Source organism: Rhodamnia argentea, chromosome 3 (genome assembly GCF_020921035.1).
Source record: "Rhodamnia argentea isolate NSW1041297 chromosome 3, ASM2092103v1, whole genome shotgun sequence".
Lineage (NCBI taxonomy): Eukaryota > Viridiplantae > Streptophyta > Magnoliopsida > Myrtales > Myrtaceae > Rhodamnia > Rhodamnia argentea.
The window spans coordinates 7,291,770-7,315,278 of NC_063152.1; the positions used below are offsets into that span (position 1 = coordinate 7,291,770).

Genomic DNA, 23,509 nt, shown 5'->3' on the forward strand with positions numbered 1-23,509 from the left:
CTCTTTGAGTAAGTATTGTAGTGTTAAGATCATGAATTTCTACATTTGCGTCACTTACGTCTTTGATAAATGCGGTGAATAACTTGACTAACGATAAATCATAGAATCATAAACTCAAGCGGAAAAAGAAAAAAAAAAGTTTAGGTCCGAATTAGCACAATTGAAATAGATTTAAGACTGTTTTGGTAATTCTAGAATACTTTAATTGGATATAGTATTAATGGACATTGAATCTTTGCATATAGGGAACAGGAAAAATTGAGGCCATTGATCCGAGTGAAGGCAGCTCAAAAGGCTTCGACAAAATAGTTGAGCGAGATGACAACATTTACTCGGGTGAACAATTCAAGAAGTTGACAAGGCTAAGATTCCTTCACATGATGAAGGGGGCACAACTCACCGGTGACTTTAAGGACTCGGTTGAGGAGTTAAAATGGCTTCGATGGGAAAACCGCCCCACGAATTTTGAAGTGAACAATTTTCACGCAACTGAATTAGTTGTGCTGGAATTGCGATGTGGCAAGATAAATGAAGGATGGGAAGGATGGAGTTCTTTCAAGGTGAGAACGTGTCTTTTATTTTATTTTATTTTTTTTATTTTGCTTTCTTGTGTATCATACTCACTCTAGACTAACCCCTTAAAAGCATAAAATTATTTGTTTCACCGGATGGCAGAGAAGCTCAAATTTCTCGACCTTTTCTTTTGTGAATCCTTGGAAACTACGAAATTCCTCTCGGTTTTTAAGAAGTTGGAGGTTCCGATCCTCAATGGTTGTCGGAGACTGCAGCAAGTTGACTCTTCGATTGGAGACATGAAGGACCTCGTTCGCTTGGAGTTGAGGGGCTGTGAGAACCTCACGAAGCTTCCGGAAGAAATAGGTGAATTAAAGGCGCCGCAGCAACTCCTTCTACAAAACACTCCAAAACTTTCTGCATTACCGGAAAGCATAGGATCTTTGCAGAATCTAGAAATTCTAAATATTGCATCCAGTGGTATAGAAGAATTACCCGACGGTATTGGAAGGCCGAGAAATCTCCGAGAATTAAATGCTTTGAATTGCGTAAAATTGGGAGGAAAACTTCCAGAAAGCATGGGGTCTTTGCAGAATCTAGAAGAGGTACATTTTTTCATATAGTTACTTCAGTATTTTTGCATGAATCCATTTCACTCTTCATCCATAGTATCATAAAAAAGAAGCACAGCCTTTTGCATATGGGCCGAAAATAACATTACCTTTCAAACTCATGTTTTCGTTCATGGGATAAAAGTGACATCCGCCGTTAGTTTTTCCTATTCTCGGTTTAAATTGCTTGGCATCATCCTTGCCATTGCTAGGGGAGCTTGGCCTCGCCGCCGACCCTCGCGTCTCACCGGCCGCCAATCCCATGACCAGCAAGAGGAAGAAGAAGAAGGGAAAAAGGGAGAGAGAAAAGAAAAATAATAAAAAAACAAAAAGAAAATTGATATAATAGCAATCATTACTATAAATTGCCACATTAGAGCCGGCCGGTCAAAGTTGGCGAGATTGATTGAATTGGTATAAACGTAAAAAGGTTTAGGACTCGACTAGCAAAGAAAAAAATTTAGATTTGAACTGGCACGATTGCAATAGGCGGAAGACTTTTTTGGTAATTTTAGATTACTTTAGTTGGATATAATATTAATGGAAATTGAATCGTTGCATATATGGAACGGGGAAAGATCGAGGCCGTTGATCCGAGTGAAGGCCGCTCAGAAGGCTTTGGCAAAATAGCTGAGCTAGATGACAACTTCTACACGTAAAAACAATTAAAAAATTGACTAGTCTAAAATTTCTTCGGATGGAGCGGCCTCATCTCACCGGCGATTTTGTGGACTCAATGCGGGAGTTAAGACGGCTTCCACGGGAAGAATGTCCCGTGAATTTTAAGCCAACAGAATTAGTTGTCCTGGATTTGTCAAGAAGCATGATAAATGAGAGATGGCAAGGGTGGAGTTCTTTCGTGGTAAGAGCAAGTCTTTTTCTTCTTCTTCTTCTTCTTCTTTTCCCTTTTATTTTTTTTTTATTTTAATCATAATCACCCTTGACAACCATTTCTTTTTACCGGATGGCAAAGAAGCTCAAATTTCTCGACCTTACAGATTGTCGATACTTGGAAAATGCGGACTTCATCTCGGCTTTTAAGAATTTAGAGGTTTTGATCCTCAATTATTGTTCGAGCCTTCAGCAAGTTGACTCTTCGATTGGAGACATGAAGGACCTCGTTCGCTTGGAGTTGAGGGGCCGTGAGAACCTCACGAAGCTTCCGGAAGAAATAGGTAAATTAAAAAAACCGGAGCAACTCTTCCTAAACAACACTCCAAAACTTTCTGCATTACCAGAAAGCATGGGGTCTTTGGAGAATCTAGAAATTCTAGATATTTATTTTAGTGGTATGGAAGAATTACCCGATGGTATTGGAAGGCCGAGAAAGCTCCGAGTTTTAAATGCTGATCGGTGCAAAAACTTGGCCGAAATTCAAGGTCTCGAAAAGTTGGAGTTCTTGGAAATCCTGAATGTCTCTGGGTGCGCTTCAATGGAAAGTCTTCTCTTTCCAAAATCTGGGAGTATGAAGAAATTAGATGCTAATTATTGCACCAAATTAGCCAAAATTCAAGGCCTCGATGGGTTGGAGCTTTTGGGAGAGCTAAATATCGGTGGCTGCACATCAATTAAAAAGTTGCACCTTCCAAACTCTAAGGGTTTGATAAGATTAAATGCTGATGGGTGCAAAGTCTTGGCCGAAATTCAAGGTCTCGAAAAGTTGGAAATCCCGAATATCTCTGGGTGCGCTTCAATGGAAAGTCTTCTCTTTCCAAAATCCGGGAGTATGAAGAAATTAGATGCTAAATATTGCACCAAATTAGCCAAAATTCAAGGCCTCGATGGGTTGGAGCTTTTGGGAGAGCTAAATATCGGTGGCTGCACTTCAATTAAAAAGTTGCACCTTCCAATTCAAGGTCTCGAAAAGTTGGAAATCCTGAATATCTCTGGGTGCGCTTCAATGGAAAGTCTTCTCTTTCCAAAATCCGGGAGTATGAAGGAATTAGATGCTAAAGATTGCACCAAATTAGCCAAAATTCAAGGCCTCGATGGGTTGGAGCTTTTGAAAGAGCTAAATATCGGTGGCTGCACTTCAATTACAAAATTGCACCTTCCAAACTCTAAGGGTTTGATAAGATTAAATGCTGATGGGTGCAAAGTCTTGGCCGAAATTCAAGGTCTCGAAAAGTTGGAAATCCTGAATATCTCTGGGTGCGCTTCAATGGAAAGTCTTCTCTTTCCAAAATCCGGGAGTATGAAGAAATTAGATGCTAAAGATTGCACCAAATTAGCCAAAATTCAAGGCCTCGATGGGTTGGAGCTTTTGAAAGAGCTAAATATCGGTGGCTGCACTTCAATTACAAAATTGCACCTTCCAAACTCTAAGGGTTTGATAAGATTAAATGCTGATGGGTGCAAAGTCTTGGCCGAAATTCAAGGTCTCGAAAAGTTGGAAATCCCGAATATCTCTGGGTGCGCTTCAATGGAAAGTCTTCTCTTTCCAATATCCGGGAGTATGAAGAAATTAGATGCTAAAGATTGCACCAAATTAGCCAAAATTCAAGGCCTCGATGGGTTGGAGCTTTTGAAAGAGCTAAATATCAGTGGCTGCACTTCAATTACAAAATTGCACCTTCCAAAATCCCGGAGACCGAAGATGTTAGATGCTCAAGATTGCACCAAATTAGCCGAAATTCAAGGCCTCGATGGTTTGGAGGTTCTGGAAGAGCTAAATATCGGTGGCTACACTTCAATTAAAAAATGGCACCTTCCAAAATCTGAGGATTTGAAGAGATTAAATGTTGACGGGTGCAAAATCTTGGCCGAAATTCAAGGTCTTGAAAAGTTGGAAATCCTGAATATCTCTAGGTGCGCTTCAATTGAAGGGCTTCTCTTTCCAAAATCCGGGAGGCTGAAGAAATTAGATGCTATACATTGCACCAAATTAGCCGAAATTCGGGGCCTCGATGGGTTGGAGCTTTTGAGAGAGCTAAATATCGGTGGCTGCACTTCAATTACAAAATTGCACCTTCCAAAATCCAAGAGTCTAAAGAAATTAGATGCTAAAGATTGCACCAAATTAGCTGAAATTCAAGGCCTTGATGAGTTGGAGCTTTTGGAAGAGCTACATATCGATGATCGCACTTCAATTAAAAAATTGCACCTTCCGGAGCGTGTGATGAGATTAAATGCTGGCTGGTGCACAAACTTAGCCGAAATTCATGGTCTCAATAGGCTGGAGTCCTTGGAAGAGCTGAATATCTCTCGGTGCACTTCAATTGAAAGTCTAGACCTTCCAAAATCCAGGAGTTTGAAGGAGTTACATGCTAGAGGCTGCAAAAACTTAGCCAAAATTCAAGGGCTCGAAGGGTTGGAGTGCTTGATGAGGCTGGATATCTCTACGTGCGCTACAATTGAAAAGCTGGACCTTCCAAAATCTGATAGTCCGAAGATGTTAAATATTAAAAATTTGAAAAACTTAATCCAAATTCAAGGCCTCGATGGGTTAATGTTCTTGAAAGAGTTGAATATCTTTGGATGCGCTTCAATTGAAAGGCTACCAAACTTATGTTGCTTTGACCACTTGAAAAGTTTGACTATCAACGGCTGCGACAAGCTTCAAGACATACAGAGCCTAGAGAGATTCCCATCCCGCAAAAGTTTATGGATTGAAGGTTGCAAGTCCTTAGCCATATTACCAAACTTGTCAAGTTTTCGTAATTTACAAGAATTGTTCCTGTCAAACTGTCATGAACTTCGAGAGATCCGTGGGCTTGAGGAGTCAATATCTCTAGAACGTATTGCTATGTCGGGATGTTCCTCGATTGAGATCTTACCGGATTTGTCATCGTGTACCCGCTTGATGAGTCCGATTGTGCAAAATTGCGAGAAATTGACTGAGCTTCGAGGGCTAGAGAAACCGGAGCAACTAGCGGAACCGGATATTTCTGGATGCAAGTCACTTAAAACAATTCCAGAATTGCCTGGAAGGCAGCTTTATCAAAATTACGAGAAAGAGCCATTTGCATATAGTGGGGGGATAAAATTTGCATAAGACTATTCGGGCGCCTCGGATGAGTCAAGATACTAGAGATGATCCACATTTTCGAACAAAGGTACATAAAGCAAGTAAGTTACCTTTGTTCTTTTGAGATCTACGACCCAATTGTCATTTGTAATTTCTTTCAAGATTTATCATCTTGTCATTATTATTTCCTGGTTGATAGTGTCATCATTATTTTTGTTACTTGAATTCAAGGAATCTGGGGGAGATGTTCATGGAAGTTAATGTGTGCTTTGGAAAAATGATTCTTCTTATCATGCCAGTGATAGAAATGGATTAAAAGGCTTTCTAAGCACATCGGATGTCTTTAGACTTTGGGTAAGATCCTTCATCCTATGCGGGAAAAATAATTACTCCTAGCATTTGATTGTTTCTGGATTTCTGGAAAATCTGATAAAAACCGATGTATACGGGCATTTGATAGCATGCCAAAGGTCATTGTATAGGTTGAGAAATACTAAATGGAGGATCCTATACGGCGGTCCTTGTTTGAATCCATGTTCATTGTTTTGGATCCAGGATATACCTAAAAGTCCAAGGCTAATTATAGATTACCCAAAGAATGCATCTTGATGTTTGTAGAGTTGGTATAGCCATCTGTGAGATGCCTAAACATTTGAGCCAAGCAAGACATTAACTAGAATGTGGTTTGAAATGATTGATTGTACTTCCCTTATATTGTGCATAAGCACTTGTTGGTTCATTTACTTGCTGAAAAGAAAAACACAGGAATCATTTCCATAAGTTTCCCGAGGAAACTTTATCCTATATGTCATTTGAAAACTGTTGCATTATTTCTAATACATGAATGGCAAATGACGACAAGGAAAGAATCAAACTATATCCCACAAGAGCAAGCAACTTGAGTTGAATTCACTATAATAACCTGCTCAAAGCTTGTGTGGTTGATGATGTTAGATGCCCCATTAGTTGGATCCGTAGAGTTCAAAAAGAATATCGAGTTTGACAAACGGGGATCCCTAAACTTCGGAATGTTATTAGGAGTTTGTTGATGTTAGTTGCTAGATTGATTTCCTCGACTCACTTGGAAGGATTCAGTTATCATTCCACCGGTTGATGTAGATGCTGAAATGTGCAAGAGAGCTTTCGCAAGGCTTTTCTAAAAGGAAAAAACATCATCAAAGGATGAGGAGCTCGATGTTTCTTGAGCTTCTCCAAAGTCCGACAATGCATCCTTGGAATGGTAAAGGATGTTTGCATGTTGTCATCTCACATTGCCCTCCTTATATTTAGCGAAGCTTTGCGAGAGCTGGAGATGTCCGCCTCTGCTCCCGTAATCAAGTCTCTCTCTTCCTCATTTTCTCTCCCAACTGTTCCTCTTCTGTAGTTTTATTCATGCTACTCTCGGACTCAAGGGAAGTCTAGCCTCGACCTTCCCTTTGTGTTTTCGAGCACCGACGAAGGACCGTAGCGCGTGCTTTCGTTCCAACTTCAGTCAATAAACCTGCTGGCTTCTCGGGTTGGGCTCCCGTTCGGCATTCTTTTGCAACCTAATGGGCGGTCGTCTCAATTGTTCTGACTCGATTTTGTGAAGTTTGCTCGATTTCGATTGGCGAGGTGAAGATCACGGTGAGGAATCTAGAGAAGGAATTTGTTGGCGATGGTCACGGAGGACCCGAAGGCGTGCTTCACGGCTTCAATTGGCAGAGGCTATAGACAATCTCTTCTGGTAATTTCTTGCAAACGAGAAAGTCTCTCCCGGTACTAGCTTCGACTAGAGGAAGTTCTCTTTTTAATTCAGCATGTTCGTTCCTTCAACAATGGCTTGGTGTGCCCTTTGAGTCATTGGCCTTATCTCGTTTTACTTCTTTCGCTCTTCCTAAATGTGTTAGGCTTCCTTCTCCCGAGAGAAACCACTGTAATTGCCAATCTAGCTCGATTTGCGTTTGATGGAGAATTGGACAAATATGAAGGTGAAGTTCTTGAAAATCTAAATGAGAACATGATGTCAAACTAAGGAGTTCCCTAACTTAATCGGTAGTCACCTAGACCGACCGGAAGTGTACCATGCTTTTGTATTGCCATCTTGTTTCCCTTACGTGTACACCGGTTGAAGTGTCCATGAAAATAAAGAACTTGAATTGGAGGGGATGTCATTTATTCTAGATAGACTAGCTATGTCGGTTGCAGAAATGCTTGATGCCCACTTGGAGTTGGTAGGTTTAGGCCTTGCGTAATCACATCTCAATGCTGTCGGGCATGTATATAGTTTCCTCGGATTTCTAATGCTGAATCTCACAATGTAATGCTACTTGTGGCTCCTCTTCTTCCTCTTTTTACTGATTGAGAGTTCCCGGCAAGGAGATATTTAATGTATACTAGATTGCAGAGTATAGGCTGGAAAGTTTCTCGCATTTTGTGCTACTTGAAGTTAATTTATCTTCTTCGATTACGAGAGGGCCATTGCGTCGCGTCATTTTGATTAATCAAGTTCGCTGGTGGGAGTTTAACTTACTTGTTAATAGGATATCTCAAGCCATGATGCATACTTGTATGACAATCGGGTTGAGAGGGATGGAGTCGGGGACTAGAGAAAGCGCAGAAACTAGGAGTGTAGAGGGAGCTGCATCCAAATATGTTAAGTTCTTATATGACTCTATCTCTTGGTAATTCAAATTCGTAAGGACTTAGGATTTGATGCCTAGCCTTGGCAGTTCTTGATATCTATTCTCACTGGAAAAATTTAGAGAGGAGGAGGCATCTTTTCTCCATTAATATTTGAATGCTTCACGCATCATATGGTCTTCCGGATTTGGAGAACATGTTGTTGGGTGCACTATAATTCTTGAGCCAACCTTTGAATGGTTTCTGTTGAGATCCTAAGTTGTAGATACTAGTACACTTGTGATCCTTGCTCGAACCCACTCCACCTCGAGGTTCCAAAGCGGAACAACAAGATTCATTTTGGGATTGCGATAATGGATCGGAGGCTGCCATAAAGATATAGATTCCTGTCACTTTACATGGCCCACTAGCCCGGATAAATCCCATATTAAGTGACCGATATCCCTCACGGTTGTCTTGTACTCTTAGGACACTTTGCCTCACTTAACAAATTTTGATTAACATTTTCTCGTTACCGTGTGTTCTCTATCTTCCCTCTTATAGTAATTTTGTGGTGAAGAAATTATTCGTTCTTTTTTGCTCTCTGTTGTTTTCTTTGCACATTCATGGAGTCGTCCATACTGTTTTCTCATAATTATTCTAATCTACGCCGGGTAAATGGACAACATCATTGTGCTGGCGCGTCCCGATGGCAAGATTGTTGTCTTGGGACTTGAAGATGGTACGGTTTCCTTGCATGAGTTAGAAGTAAGTTTTCCATGATATTGCTGTAATGTTACCCTCGTTACTTCTCAACAAGAAATTCACCCCGCAAGAATCCTTTATCATCAGAATGTGATCTTCTGTGATCTCTCTTGGGAAATATTCTAAATTGCTCAAAAGCTGCATGATTGCATGATGCAATGCAAACAGCAAGCTTCCTGAATGAACATCAAGTTAAAGATGTTTCTGAAATACTGAAAGTCTAGCCAACTCGTTTGATATAATGGCCGATTGATCGGACGGTTGTATCTTAAGTCAGCATCGTAGTTGACACTTGTATTGTGGGTCCATTGGAGTCTTTACTCAAAGAGAATTGTTTGTGATTCAGGTTTGGATCTTCATTGTTCAAGTGGAAGCAATTCGGTCCGAGGTAGAGATCTTATTGGTGTTGATTTTGCTGTTAGAATGGAAGTTTGTTGGCTGGTTCCGCCTCTTTGTGGGGTTCAGCTAACATAACATAAAAGAAAAGGAAAAAATGGTTAAAAGTCAAAAACAAAAAGAAAGAGGGGCTGTTTGTGGAGTGAAGAGTGGAGAGAGAAAGCGGTCCAGATTTGAAGGCCCAGCGTTGTCGTGACTCAAATTTCAATGCATTGTTACCGAGACTTACAAGTTGATTGGTTTCGTTCATTGAAAACATTTTCCAAATTATTTCTTATTTTCTCCGATCGTGGTTAGAGTTTCTTGCTCCATTTATATTAATCCACTTTCGTGCTGATGAAATTTCTATTGTATTGATGTTGAGCCTCTATTGTATAACAAGAGAAGAACGTTTGTGTATCTATTATTCTTGATGATTAGTGGAAGTTTTTAAGCGAGCCGTGGTTATTTTCCCGCATTGGGTTTTCCACAAAAAAATCTTGGTGTTTTGTTGCCTTGCTCTTAACATTTAACATTTCAGCATTATATTTTAATTATTTTGAGATTGTATTGCTGGAATACACTACTGATTGTTGCTGGGATTAAGTCGATTTTGGTCTGTTCAGTTTTGGATAAGAAATTGATTATGAATTGGATTAGTTTTGGTGAATTGTTGTCCACGTCTCCCCAACAAGGTGGTTGGAGCCAGAGTTGAAAATGTTTCTAGTGTCAATAACAAGGTCGCCAGAGCCCAATTGATGTGCATTTGAGATTGGGCGTCTATTTGGGATATCGAAGCTCGGTCGGTGTTGCTTTTAGCTTTGTAACACGGAATCAGCTCTCACCAAAAAAAAAAAATAACAAAAATAGTCTATGAACTTTAACTCAATATGCAACGTCGTCTTTGGATTTTTAATTTGGCCAATGTGATCTTTGGCCTATTGATAGATATTCAATTTGGTCCCTAGATTTTATGAAAATGCTCAATGTCATCATTTCGTTAATTCAAATTTAATGAAATTTACTTATGTGACTTCTAATCTGTTAAATTTGAATGGTGGACAAAAAATAGATAACATGTGGATTGTTCACATAAATTTTCATCTCTGCATATGATAATCGAGCTCATAATATGATAATGTCTATTATAGAACATACGTCATCAAATAGTGTCTTATTATTTTAAAATGATTGTTGTCCTCGAATAAAACCCGCCTAATCGTTTTTACACGTCCGACTCGACATATAATAATCATCATTAAATGATGTTTGATTAGTTGTTTGAGCGGATGAAAGAACTAAATTGGACATTCAACAATAGTTCGGGAATCACACCGAATAAACTAAAAGTTCAAAGACTATTTATATCATTTTCTCATAATGAAAAATGTGATATTAGAATCCAACAACCAGCTTTGTTTTCGAAAATAAATGCCCGATAATTTGTCTCATTCATTGTCATTAACTAGAGCAGTTCTCGTGGAATTGATGGTTGCATTCGATAACCAATTGAAATTTTAGGGAGATTCATGTAGTTTTCCTTAGATTTATAATCCCGACTCTCACAATGTAATGCTACTTCTGGCCACTCTTCTTTCTCTTTTTACTGATCGAGTTTCCCTTTCAAGGAGATATCTAATGTATACTTAGATTGTAGAGTATAGGCTGGAAAGTTTCGCGCATTCTGTACTACTTGAAGTCAATTTATCTTCTGATTAAAGAGGGGCATCTTGTCGCATCATTTTGACTAATCAAGTTTGCCGGTGGGAGTTTAACTACTTGTTAATAGGATATCTCAAGCTATGCTGCATACTTGTATGACAATCTGGTCAAGAGGGATGGAGTTGGGAATTGGAGAAAGCACGGAGGCTAGGAGTATGGAGGGAATTGCATCCAAGTATGTTAAGTTCTTATATGACTATGTCTCTTGGTAATTCAAATTCGTAAGAAGCTTCACGTCCCATGCGACAGTTGTGGCGTGTCTCAATTGGGAGGAAGATGTCCAAGTGAACAGAGTATGCATCTTTCAATTTAAAAGTTGATACGACTTCTTGATCTCAATTCTTCATATCTTACATGTTATTTCTAATGCTTTGTTTGCAATTAAGTTCCAAACTGAGAATCTTATTTCACTGTCCAGCAGCTTTAATATGGGTTGATGGAAGATTTTTCAAAATCGTCAAAGGATCAGGAGCTCGATGTTTCTTGAACTTCTCTAAACTCTGACAATGCATCCTTGGAATGGTAAAGGATGTTTGCATGTACCTCCTGGTCCTTGTTGTGTGGATTTGGCTCTATATAAGGTAAAAGCTTGGTAAATTATATTTCAAAGCCAAATTTGCAAATGTGGATAATATATCCTCTTGGAAACAGGAACATCAAATTGTGATGTTGCTAAATAAGATGAATGATACTCGTGAAAACTTGGAAGATGCCGAGATGATGATCTTGCAGGCCAGTGACCTTCCATTTGTGCATATTGCAGGAACCACTTGTGCAAATAACTGGGAGTTGTACCAATTGAAGTTAACTCATGATATCCTAAGTTCTATTCCGATCATGTCCATTCACTATTTAATGGAAGAAGGAAAAAAACTAGCATATTGTGGCTCTGGTTCTTTTCTAAGTTTTAAGAAGTGGCTCTGATTGGAATGGGAACCAGAACTGTCCAGTCTGGTTTCCCAGCAGAAATAGTGTTGATCAGGAACTGGTGGTGCTGACGTTCACCCGGTAACCAGGTGTACCTGTCAACTGGTACCCTGCAAACCTGTCAACTAGTCTGGACCATCTGGGCCTTAAAAGAATTTGGAGGAGTAGTATTGGAGTTGGGTTGGGGTTTGGAAGTCCAACCTCTTATAACTAACAAGCGTGCCAACTATTTGCATTGGTGTCTTCTTGTTTTAATTTGTGGTGGCTAATTCATTTGTTGACCATATTAAGATGACATCAAGTGTGTGTAATGTTTTAAGATGCTACGGTGTCTGCTGACTCACTGGGCTTCTATTGTTCGCTTGCAGACTCACTGGGCTTCTCTTGTTGTGAACGTGTGTAATCTAATATATGCAGAGTATTCTATCAGATGACATCACATGCAATCGGTTCAATCGGTCGAACTGGTACAGCAATGTTCCGAAGATTTTTTCTTTGAGCTTCTTACCATGTCCATTCGCAGTTTTGGATGTCTGGAAACTTATTGTTGCCCATACTCTTCCCATTGTGTATCAATGTCCTATAAACTTGCCAGTGTCAGTAACAAATTTATCTCATTGGCTGGGTGGTGGAACTGAATTAATCCTGTCCACGCTCCTTACTACATTTCCACTCAGGACCTACTCTTAAGTTTAAGTGCGACTGACAGGTACGTCGTGCGTCTTTAGTGGACCACTTCATGTTTGTTCCTACAGATTGAAGAAGTGCAAAAGTAAGCTCCAAAGAAAAATATTTATTCAGTTGAAGAAATAAAATACTGAAGCATTGAGTTTTCCCCTAAAACGTTTCAAATGAATTGAGAGGACAAAGTGCAAAAGGGATAAATCTATAGTCGCCAGACAAATACAAAAAGAATAATCATCCTCTTGTGGTAGGTGCCTAGCAGTCTGAGTTACTGACTGAGAACTGCTATGTGCAAGTTCATGATGATAGATACTATCATGGTCTCTAGTATAGCAAGATACCGTAGAGCATTCATAGTATACGTGCATGCCATAGCCTCTTTAGGCACACAAGGTTTGCTTCCCACCTGTGTTTCAGCATAATGCATGTGTCGTACTTTTACTTTTACCAAAAAATGTATCTAAACATCACGTTAGTTATGCCCACATATTCAAGGAACACCGGAATGAAATCAAGTTGATGTTTTTTTGGCAACAGAAAGTAGAGGCGTGGCTTGTGTTTCATATGCAAGAAAGGGAGCCCTGGTCTATATACTGGATGACGATGAAGATGAAATCTCTGATTCAGAATGACTGTTTGTTCAAGAATTTGCAGTGGTTATGCTCGTGTTGCTGCTGTGGTGGACCTCTAATACTTGAAGTTGCAGACATGAGTGTGAGAAGCAATGCATGTGGGCTTTCTGACTGAAGCTCTTCGACTCCACCACTCTTGGAAGGTCTTAATCTATACCTGCCATGTGCCTTTTCTGCTAGGCAGGCATTTGTCGAAGAGAAAGATGGAGTAAAAGGTAAGTATTTGTCTATTAACTCAGATAGAGTCGACCGATGATTCATGGCTTTTATCTGGTGCTGTCTTCATGGTATTGCTGCAAGCTCTGAGACCTCCTCAAGAGCTCCAAGCTTTTGCTTCATCTGTATGGGGTTATCATTTTCATGTGTAAGAGAACCAAATGTTTGGTTTGTATTGTTTATTCTTTGGGTTGAATTGTTCATGCAGTGTACTCGACTAATGAACTTTGCGTTTGAATGTTGAAATCTCTCACCTGAGATTGACTCAGCAACTCCACATGTCATTTTTAAGTAATGCATCTGTCTTGTGTGGAACACGACTAGCAGATATTTGATTTCAAGGTGGCAGTAAAGAACATAGGCTATATTCTAATCTCATAGATTTGGAATCCTCAAATAAATGGTAGGCTTAAGATCATAAGATTATGTCTACAATATTGTTAATTGGGTTTCGTATCCTTAATAAGGACATGGCAGGCATGAATCGAAAGAGAAGCTGGTTGAACCTGGCAAATTGTTCGAATTCCACCAGCAACTTCTATGCCTCCCAAGAGTTTCTAAGAATACTAAATTGAGTTAATTGAGTTTAGAAGGCGTTCAGCATAATGAGCAGAATGGCAAGGAGGTGTTATTAGAAGCAGCAGCCGGATAGAATCTAATCCTGACAAATTGCTTGAATTCTACCAGCAACGGCGATGTCTTGCAAGAGCTTCTAAGAATGCTGAATTGATTCAAGCAGTCGTTCATCACAACGAGTAGAAAGGCAAGCAGAGGGAAGGTATTATTGGTAGCAGCAGCCAGACAGAATCTGAAAGGTTTGATGTTGATGCGGTCCTCTCTTTCAAAGTTATTCTCCAATTTCCAAATATGTTCAGAAAAAAGGCCTTAGAAGCCACATGGAAATAATAGTGCTCTTTCTGAAAGTTACCCTCTGACTATTGTTGTACAAGTTTCTTGCACTGCTATGCTAACTTATGGGTTATGAGTTAGACAAAGAAAAAAGTACTTTAGAAGTGTAATCAATTATGCTGCTGCAAAATTTTTTAAATGGCTGTAGTGAAGATTTTCAATTTCTGGCATGAAGTTCCAAACTATGAAACAGACTGGTAGTTGATTGATGTCTTGGGTTATAAATTCATTTGTCTTGCCTCGATGCAATGAAGTACAGATAGGTGGCTTCAGTTTGCAGTAGGGCACGATGTCGAAGAGGCATTGGTAACCTTGCAAGCCTGGCGCCTCAAAAGTTTTGCCTTGCCACCAATATTGTCCTGCTACACTACGCAGGTGAGTTTGTGTGATGCCCGGAAAATTCGAAATTTGTAAATTTTCCCGAATTCAATAAAAAGAAAGAGAATTGAATTTTAGTAGGTGCAAATTTTGGATCGAAAGGACGAAAGTGACGAATTTGGACTAATCCCGAAATGTCGTTCGATTTCGATTGAGTCTCGAAATCTCGGTCGCCGCGACTTAGGATTTTTAATCCTCACGCCTAGCCTTTTTCCCGAACCGAACCTAGCGGTGAAAATCCAAATTTCAGTCCCAATAGGTTGAGCCAAAAATCCAATCAGTCTCGATTTGCCAAGTTACGGAATTGCCCTCGGATATTATACGTTTCAGACAAAAATCATTATTTTTGAAGAGATGGGTGGGCCCCACTCTCGGTCAATTCAGCCCCACCAGTCAAACCAGTCAACATTTCTCTCTCTCTCCTCCCATTCTCTCTCTCTCCCGTTGCTCTCTCTCCCTCCCCAGTTCACGCACGACCACCCCCCACCGTGCACATCATCCTCTTCCTCCGGCCTCCTTTGCGCGACCTCAGCCTCGAACAACACCACCACACCTTGCCACCTTCCTGCCACCTCGTCGCCACCTCCCGGACCGTCTCGCGCCGCCACAGGACACCGGAAACAGCCCTGGCGCCTGACTGCTCTGTTTCGGGCCTCAGTGGCTGCCCGAGCTGCTCCGGCCGCCCCGAGCCGCTTCCGACCGCCACCTACCACCACCCCATCTCCCTCTCGACCTCCAGAAGCCACCCTACCGCCGTGCGCCGCCACAGACCCGCCGGACAGCCCCGAATCAGTCCCGAAGTCTTGTCTGCCCTGTTTTCACCTCGCCGGTTCGCGCCGCTGTTTCGGCCTCCTCCGCCGTGACCCACCGCCCACCGACCACCCTAAACGGTCACCCTCGACCTCTCACAGCTCCATGAAGTCACTGGTAGCCGATCGCCGCCCGTAGAGCTTGGATTGAGCCCGGAATCACCTCCCCTGTTCTGCCCGAAGTTGCCCTGTTTTGTACCCGGTTCTGCCCACCGGCGGTTCAGCCGCCTCCGGCCGTCCTCTGCCGCGACCGGCGCCACCAGCTGCTTCCCCGAAGACCCCCGACCGAGGCCCAACCTTTCCCCCAGCCTTTGGCCGCCTGGAACCACCCAAAACAGCCCCCAAAGTCACTGTTCTGCTCTGTTTTGCCTCTGCCCATTACTGTTCACCGTCGTCCACCGCAGCTCCGGCCGCCGGCCGCCACCCTCAAGCCCCGTGCCACCTTCTCGAAGTGTCGCCAAGTAGTTCGGGCCATCCCGGACCGAGTTGAAGCCCGAAGTCCAAGTTAGATCGCGGGTCGCCAATAATCGCCGCGAGCTAGGCCGAGTTCGTGTCGCCGCCACCCGATTTGAGACCGCCCAAGCTTTTAAAATTGTGAGTTAGCCCCTAACTCTTTGTTAGGCCGCTAATTACGTTCAGATTAGATTTTTTAGCTAATTAGGGTGTTTAGGTAGTTTAATTACGGTCGGATTAGATAGAAATATGGTTTAGGTTAAATGACCATAATTAGTTAAGATTAGTCAATTAGCTAGGTTGTTTGTAACTAATTAGTGAGTAAAATTGATTGATTTGACTGATTGAATTGATTGATCGCGAGCGAGCGATAGGTCAGAAACGAGTGCACAATTGGAATTGAAATTGGGAATTAATAGTCAACTGGCCGCAATTGATTAATTGATTATTGAATTGTTGGCCGTGAATGCCGGTTTGATTGTTGATTGTCGTGGGGGTCCGATTAGAGGTTAATCGCCCCAAATTGTCTGATGTGTCGGTCGATTTAATTGCGCATTCATGTGACCACGTATGAGATAAAATTGCAGTTTTTTACACGAAAACGGCCTTGGGCCAAGTATTTGAACATGCAAGTATAAGCATTCGACCTAAATCCAAGAAATGAACCGGCTGGTTGTCGAAGTACACGAGTGGTCACATAATGGGATAATTCCGACGATCATTGTCTTCTGATCGTTCGGTCATGGCAATCATTGTCTTCTGATTGCTGGATGCGCGTCGATCATTGTCTTCTGTCTGTACGTTTGCCGGTCGCCGCTTGTGATGGGCCGAAACATTTTAAGATTCTTGTTAGCTCCGTGCCATATCGACAATCATTGTCTTCTAGTTGGTCGAGCTGAGTCACATGGACCATCGGACGCCCTGGCCGGAAGTAAGGGACGATGCCCGATCCCGCCAAGAGAGCACCAACCGACTAGTGTGCTTGACCTACGGGTCGGATCTGATAATAAATGGACTACGCGTGGTGTCCTGTGCATGCAAGTGCTGTGATGCTTTGTAGTAAACTGAATTGATATGGTTGATTGATTGTTGAGTCGAGTCCGCATTGCATTATGTGTGGCCTGAAGGTAAAGCTTGCATGTGATTGAATTATCTGCTCTGTATTGTTATGACTGTTTATTAGGGTGTCCGAGCGAATCAACGTCCTAACCGGGCTTAGGCGTTGGCTCACCGAGATTAATTTCTCACCCAATCGTGGTTAACAATCTTTAGGTAGTGCTGAAGGCTGCGGACGTTGAACCGGGAGGAGTGTGGTAGGATTTTTTGGAGTAGACGAAGGATTAACCTTACTTGACCTCGTGTCTTTTTGAGGTCCTAGTGAGCCGCCCCGAAGTATGGGGTTGTACATATTTACTGTAGCTCAGTAGGGTTAAGATTCGTTTGCTTTGGCTTTGAATGAAGTTATTTTTTGTGAATTGATTGTGTTAATTTTCCTGATATACTATCCCGCTGTTTTGATTGTTTGAGAGATTTACACGTTCCGCATGCGCCGTAAATTCATAGGTCGATAGCCTACCCGGGACGCTATTATTCATGATCCGAGGCGAGTAAGGTAGGGATATTGCGAGCTCGAAAGTCGGGGCGTGACAGTTTGCGCATGTTCCAATGCCATTTTTCGATATTGGATATTGGATACTGTGCACCGGTGTTTGCTGAAGACATTGCGCATTGGACATGCGGAGCTAAAGGATTATTCTTTGATAAGAGTTCTGAGTGGTAGCCCTGTTTTAGAGTTCCTTGAGTTGAAATGATTGCTAGGCTTCAAGCGCATCATAGTTCAATCGAGAGGTCTGAGAGAGTTGGTGATTTATTTTCAGAGGTTTCACTAGAGCAAACTCACAGCATAGTGCAGCGGACAAGATGAGCTGCTGGTTCAAGATACTATGTTTGCTCGTTTGTTTGGTCTGTTAGCTATCGTGAGTGCTTGTGAACCTATGCTATTAGAGACAAACCCACTGTGTTAATCTATGAACAAAATATTATGCTGAGCCAAAAGTCCAGTCGAACAAACACACGGTTATTATGTCAAATTTCTGCCCTGGGCCATTGTAGTCTAAATGCCTTCAATCACAATTTCTGTAAATGTTGGGCTAAAACAGATGTGCATGAAGGAGCCGAAGACGTCATCGGGGTTGATGAAAAAAAAAAAAAGGATGTAGGTACACGTTTTAGAGGTACATCCTTGGGAAGGATACCTAAGAACGACCCTCCACGCTTGGAGGATTGAGTCTAGAAGGCGTCCAGTATAGCGGGCAGAAAGGTTAGTAAAGGCAAGGTGTTATGGCAAGCAACAGCCAGAGAATCTGAAAGGTTTGATGTCAATGGTGCAGTCACTCTTTTGGAAGGATATTCTCTAGCTTCGGAAGATGCTCGGGAAATAAAATCAGCTTCAAATTTCTTCACGGTTCGTTGCAAGTCACAATGTAGCTTTACTTTGGTAAAAGCTTCAAAATGGTGCTTATTTGACTGGCCTATCTTTGTTGATGAGACACTTAAATCTGAGCAAAGGAGCACCATGTGAGGGACTAGTAGACTAATAAGAACTAGGATTCAGTACATTCGTTGCCCAGGAGAGTCTAACTGCGGTTCTTCTTAGGTTGTATATCTCTTTGCCGCTGCTAGCAAGACCTCGCTTTTAACAATAGTTAAAGAAAACCTAGCTATTTCAAAAGCTATTTCGTAGGGTAGAACTAGCCGTGGCAAGGACTCGAGAGATTTTGGCTGGCGTCTTACGCTGCTCTTGCTGTTAATGACCATCTTCTCCAGCAGGAGTGCAGCTCTTGGTAAAAGCAGCATTGGCAAGGCAAGCTTCAATCCGTCATCGTCAAAAGAGTGAGCTTTGAACCCGGCAATCTCCACGCTCTTCAGATACGAACCCAGCAATCTCCATGCTCTTTAGATGCCGAGCCAAGCATAATGAAGTTTTGCAGCAGGCAGAATTCCTGTGCATCGCAGATAAGAGGGAATGGTCGGATCAAACATGGCCTGCACATTTATTGGTAAAAAGACTATAGTGATCCGTCCAAAATGTAGATGAGGATAAGCATGGACACGAATCACATTCGCCGCTTGAATAGAGAATGATTTTGTACGTGCAAGTTTGATATGCATTCATCACAAATTGGAAAGAAAAAAAAATGGCGCGCAGAAGGGGATTGGATTTCGGGTGGTAATGGCAAATGACATGGTCGAGTGTTTCTATCCAGCCGAGTGTTTTGGAGCTTGGTTGGTGATGGACAATGGCTCGGTGGAGTTCGAGCGTGACCCCTCATCTCGACATTTAACCGGGCGTGAGTGTTTTTTCTCGTCGATTTGAGTAATTCATTAGCATATATTTTTTTAAAATTCAAAAGTAAATGAGAATGATCAGATTGTTTCTTCCAAATTACATCTCAATAACTAATCAATCACGTTCGCATCAATGTAATGTCCTTCAGCCTCCATGGGTGCGAAAGGGCGATGTCGGGCGTTTATTTAACGAGGCTATATAGTTATAAAGTCCGGCTCGACCCGGCCCATTTGTCAATCTGGTATGTCTTGGCCTTGCCCGGCCCATTTCTCCAGAAACATTTGAATGCTTCGCTCATTATACTGCCTTCTCTTACACTTGTAATCCGGTAATGGATAGCATTTTGAGTGCAATATAGTACTTGAGCCAATCCGGAATGTTTTTTGTTAAGATCTTAAGTTACACTTGTAATCCTCGCTTGAAGTAAGCTTTCGTGCATCCACTCCCCCTTGAGGCCCCATAGCTGAAAAACAAGATTTGTTTTCTGATTCAGATATTGGGTTGGAGCCTGCCAACAAGTAATAATTCTAATTTACTCCAGCTAAATGTATACCATCCTTATGCGGGCCTCCTGATGGCAAGGTTGCAGTCTTGGGACTGGAAGACAATACAGTTTTGCTACAGGATGCCGAAGTAAGTTTTCCATGTTGTTACTTGAACGTTACCCTTATTACTTCTCAACTATAAATTCCTCCTACAACAGTCCTTGACGAGCGCGTTCTTCTCTAATCTCTCTTGGGAAAGAGTCTGAATAGCTCAAAATCTGCATGGTGCAATGCAAACAGCAAAACTTGCTCAGCGAACATTCGTATGCTAATAGAGATGGCAAGCCATTTTCGTTTGTCATATCTGTCATTGTGAAGTTAACAACGGGTTGCTAGATAAGTCAATCTGAGCCGGATAAGATTAAGTAATAAAATTTATTAGAAAACTCTATTCGAACCTGACCTGTTTGTTAAATAGATCAACAAATTACAAGAGATGAATAAGCCGTTTGAGTAATTAGATTCAATTGAATGGGTCATTCCAATCCTAACATGTTCGACAGAGCAGATGTAAAATATGCATATCTTCATCAATGTCCAATAAGTTTCAAAAGAAACGAGCCGTAAACTTGCAAAATCCTCAGTTTATAAGAAAAGAAAGATTCATATGGTATGACAAATTGTAATCTGTAAAGTTGTGGAAACGAAATTCCCGAATGATGGACTTACTGAACAAAATAGAAACAAGTCATGATAGTTTAGGTTGCTAATCAAGTTGGCACTATTGTTTAGTTAGACAGATTACATGAGTCAATTTGTGTTTTGTGGTTTGAAACTTGAACCTGGAACAAAATTCGTCTATCAATTGTGTTAACTGTTAAATAGGTAGCCACAATTTTGATATGATATGATTACCAGTTAATTGTCACCCTTAGTTGTCATGGGGAAATATGAGTCATGAATCAAAAGGTTAAATCTATTGATTGCAGATTGTTTATGTTTGATATTGGTATTCCATGACAGATGTAAATTAGTTGTATGGTGTTATTTTTATCGTTAGGTAACAACCAATGATAAAGATACTTCAAATTCACTTAACCTCGTTATTTCCAGACATGAGATATTCCAACACGTTATTTTTCTTTTGTCAAATAAGTACCCATTTGACTGCAAGGACACAAAGATCGTGTACATGGTACTGTAATTGCATTCCCTTTCGCAGAATTTAGTATAAGACAATCAAACCGTCCACTAAGCCTGATGTAGCCAACAATATCATGCAAACGACTACCAAGTTTCTGGGGAAGATCAACTTTGAAACTCAAACAAGATCATTATTCTTCTTGAAACTCGTCATCCTACATTAAAGCCATGAAATGTTTTTGACACTACATTTTGATCCATGAGTTAAATTATGAATCAAGGAAATTGATCGCCTCATATCTAATCGGTGGAATCAGCATTGAATTACTTTAATCCCATATCATATAGAATTAATTTACTCATTCAATAGATTTATATACTTTTGGAGTTGAATCTGATTGATGTGCTCAATTGCATTCTCGTATAGGGCCAAAAAAAAAAAAAAATCACCTCGCTGCTAATGTTGTCATCAATGATTGAAACTATTTTTATTGTCAACGACAAATTACAGTATAGTGTTTACTGGGGTCCGGTTCTTCGCGAGAATCTGTGCTCCAAGTTGATGGTGTCATATCGAAGGATTCATCTGTGGCATGCTCATTTTCATCAAAATTAATAGCTTCCTTCGATTACCAGTGACATATGTTCAGTTCAGTCAAATAAGGAAGGTAATTACTTAGCTATAGCTGCTTGGTCAAGAGTAGAATGGCTGAGAACTTGGCTGAGGCTGCTACACTTCTGTTTCTTTGAGATTTCTACCAGTTTATTACTAATCTTCCACTTCATGGATTATATTTTGCTGAGAAGAGAGATTGCTTGTACATAATGAATGTTATCTTACCAGGTTTGCTGTCTATAACAACTTGTTGATTTGTTTGGCTCCTTAGCTCTAATCTCATAATTTTTCATCCTTTTGTTTTCCAACTGGAATGCAGTAATTCATTTGTTCTGTAGAACGCTTCTGGTAACTCTTTGGCATTTGAAGATAACACTACTGGATTCTTCCCTCCAGCTCCAAGGCTTCCTCGCATGCCTAGGCGATGGTCAAAATTCATTCGTAGCTCTCTCAAATTCTTCAGAGCAATGTTTCAATATCCTTTGCAGTGGAGATAAAGATGGGTTTTTGTGCTACAGAATACTTAGCAGTGTGGTCTATCAGATTCAGTCGATGAGTCCTTCTTTCCTTGTTCTTGCTTCTCATACGGCAGTTTTTCTTAATAAATGGATTTGAGGGCAGACTGGAAGTAAATCAGTATTGCCTGGAAAATAATGGGCTGGTTAAGTAAACAACCATACTAGGTGAAGTTATGCTCGTAAAAGTTCTAGATGCTTATGCCATCTCTCAGTCTAGATTTCACTTCTGTTGGTGTCACTTCAGAGATGACACATCCAACTTCGATACAGAACAATTAATTATCTGAAGCTTTTTGTCGTTTGGCCTGAGGCTAGCCTGCCGTGCATGCTTGCTGCTCTTCCCTCAGACTAGTTGGTTTCTGCTCTGTTCTAGGAAGATTTGAGAGAGCCTATGCAGATCTTTCCCTTTCCGGCTTGGAGAGCGAAGACGTTTGTCACGCTTTCCTACAAGATGATGCTGTAAAGACGATCGTGAGAAAAATGCAGAGGGTAAATACCAACTTCAAGCAATAATTACAAAACTGAACAGCATGCGCATAAGGAATTTCAAGTATGATTTAACTTTAAAACGTGAACTCATGACATTGCCTTTCTGTCACTAGACGATTTTGAGTCGAATTCGATAAGAGGGTGATTTTTGTTATCAAATGTCAACTTTATTGAGTCAAGCAAATGATTGACAATTGTGTATACATCAATAGGCTGAATATTTTAGTGTTGCAACATTTAACATGGCAAATATACCTAGAACTCCTATTAGGATGGTAAATAGCTATAGGTTGATATATTACATTCATGTCTGATTCCGTTTGGTTTAGATGCATTATAGGCAAAACAGTCTAACGTCCGAGCTAGAATTGATTGGCTTTAGAGAACAGTAGTGCTCGTGAAATGCGCAAGCATTCTTTTCCTTTTCTTTTTTCACACTCCACAATTTCAAGTATTGTTATTGGAGTTTGGATTGTCGGTAAATAAATAGCACCGATAATTCTTTTAGCTTGCATTTTACAATCGACTATCAAAATAACCTTCTTTCTATTGCAAGATGAAGTAATTAATGCATTGCATTTTTAACCTTTCACTCAATTCTTGACACAAACATTTTAATTGTAGTTCATTCAATGTCTGAAGAGCTTTATTTTATTGAGACAAAAGGACATTAAAAGTGTCAATATTTGTGTATGAGGTTTATTTTAATGCCAATATTTTTTTGAAATTATTTAAGTATCAAATCGGAGAAAAATGATAACTTAAGTGTCAATTCTGCCCACGAGGCATTTTTTTATTAATTTTTTAATGTTATGTGAAATTTTTTTTTAAAAGTCTGTCCACATAGAGTCCACGTGGCAACTTTTAAAAAAAAATTAATCCTTGTCGATGCTACATGTAGTATCTTTTTACAAAATAAGCTAAAATATTAAAAAAAAATAAATTAAATTTAAATAATTAGCTAAACAACTAAAAAATAAAAGAAATAAAAAAAACATCAATTGAAAATCTGTTGAAGCAATGGGCAATGGGCAGCGAGCGTGGGGAATGGCCCGCATTGGTCATTGAGTGGCCGGCAACCCTAGCCGGCCGTAGGCAAGGCCTCGCCATCGCAAATCTAGGTGAGGCTCAATTTTGCCCCATTCTGCGAGGTCTAGCCTTGTCGTGGGTGGGCGAGGTCGACCTTGCCTAACGACGGCCAAGCCTCACCTAGATCTGCGATAGTGAGACCCCACTATACCTAGTGTGGCCTTGCTTGCGGTTGGCCATTACCCGCAATGGTGGCCAACGGCGGCGAGGGCTTCCAAGCCCTAGCCGCAGCAACACAATTTGTTTTTTTGGCTTATT

At 40.8% G+C, this 23,509-nt stretch overlaps 1 protein-coding gene and 1 long non-coding RNA gene across 2 annotated transcripts in view; both read left to right on the forward strand.

The window, feature by feature from the left end:
• Nucleotides 1–23,509, forward strand: part of LOC115732760 (disease resistance protein Roq1-like) — a 38,806-nt gene that overhangs the window by 1,055 nt on the left and 14,242 nt on the right. The gene's annotated exons all lie outside the window — the stretch shown is intronic.
• On the forward strand, nt 11,964–13,280 carry LOC115730320. Its single transcript, XR_004014091.2, has 2 exons — nt 11,964–12,412; nt 12,703–13,280. It is a non-coding gene; the product is annotated as an uncharacterized LOC115730320 (long non-coding RNA).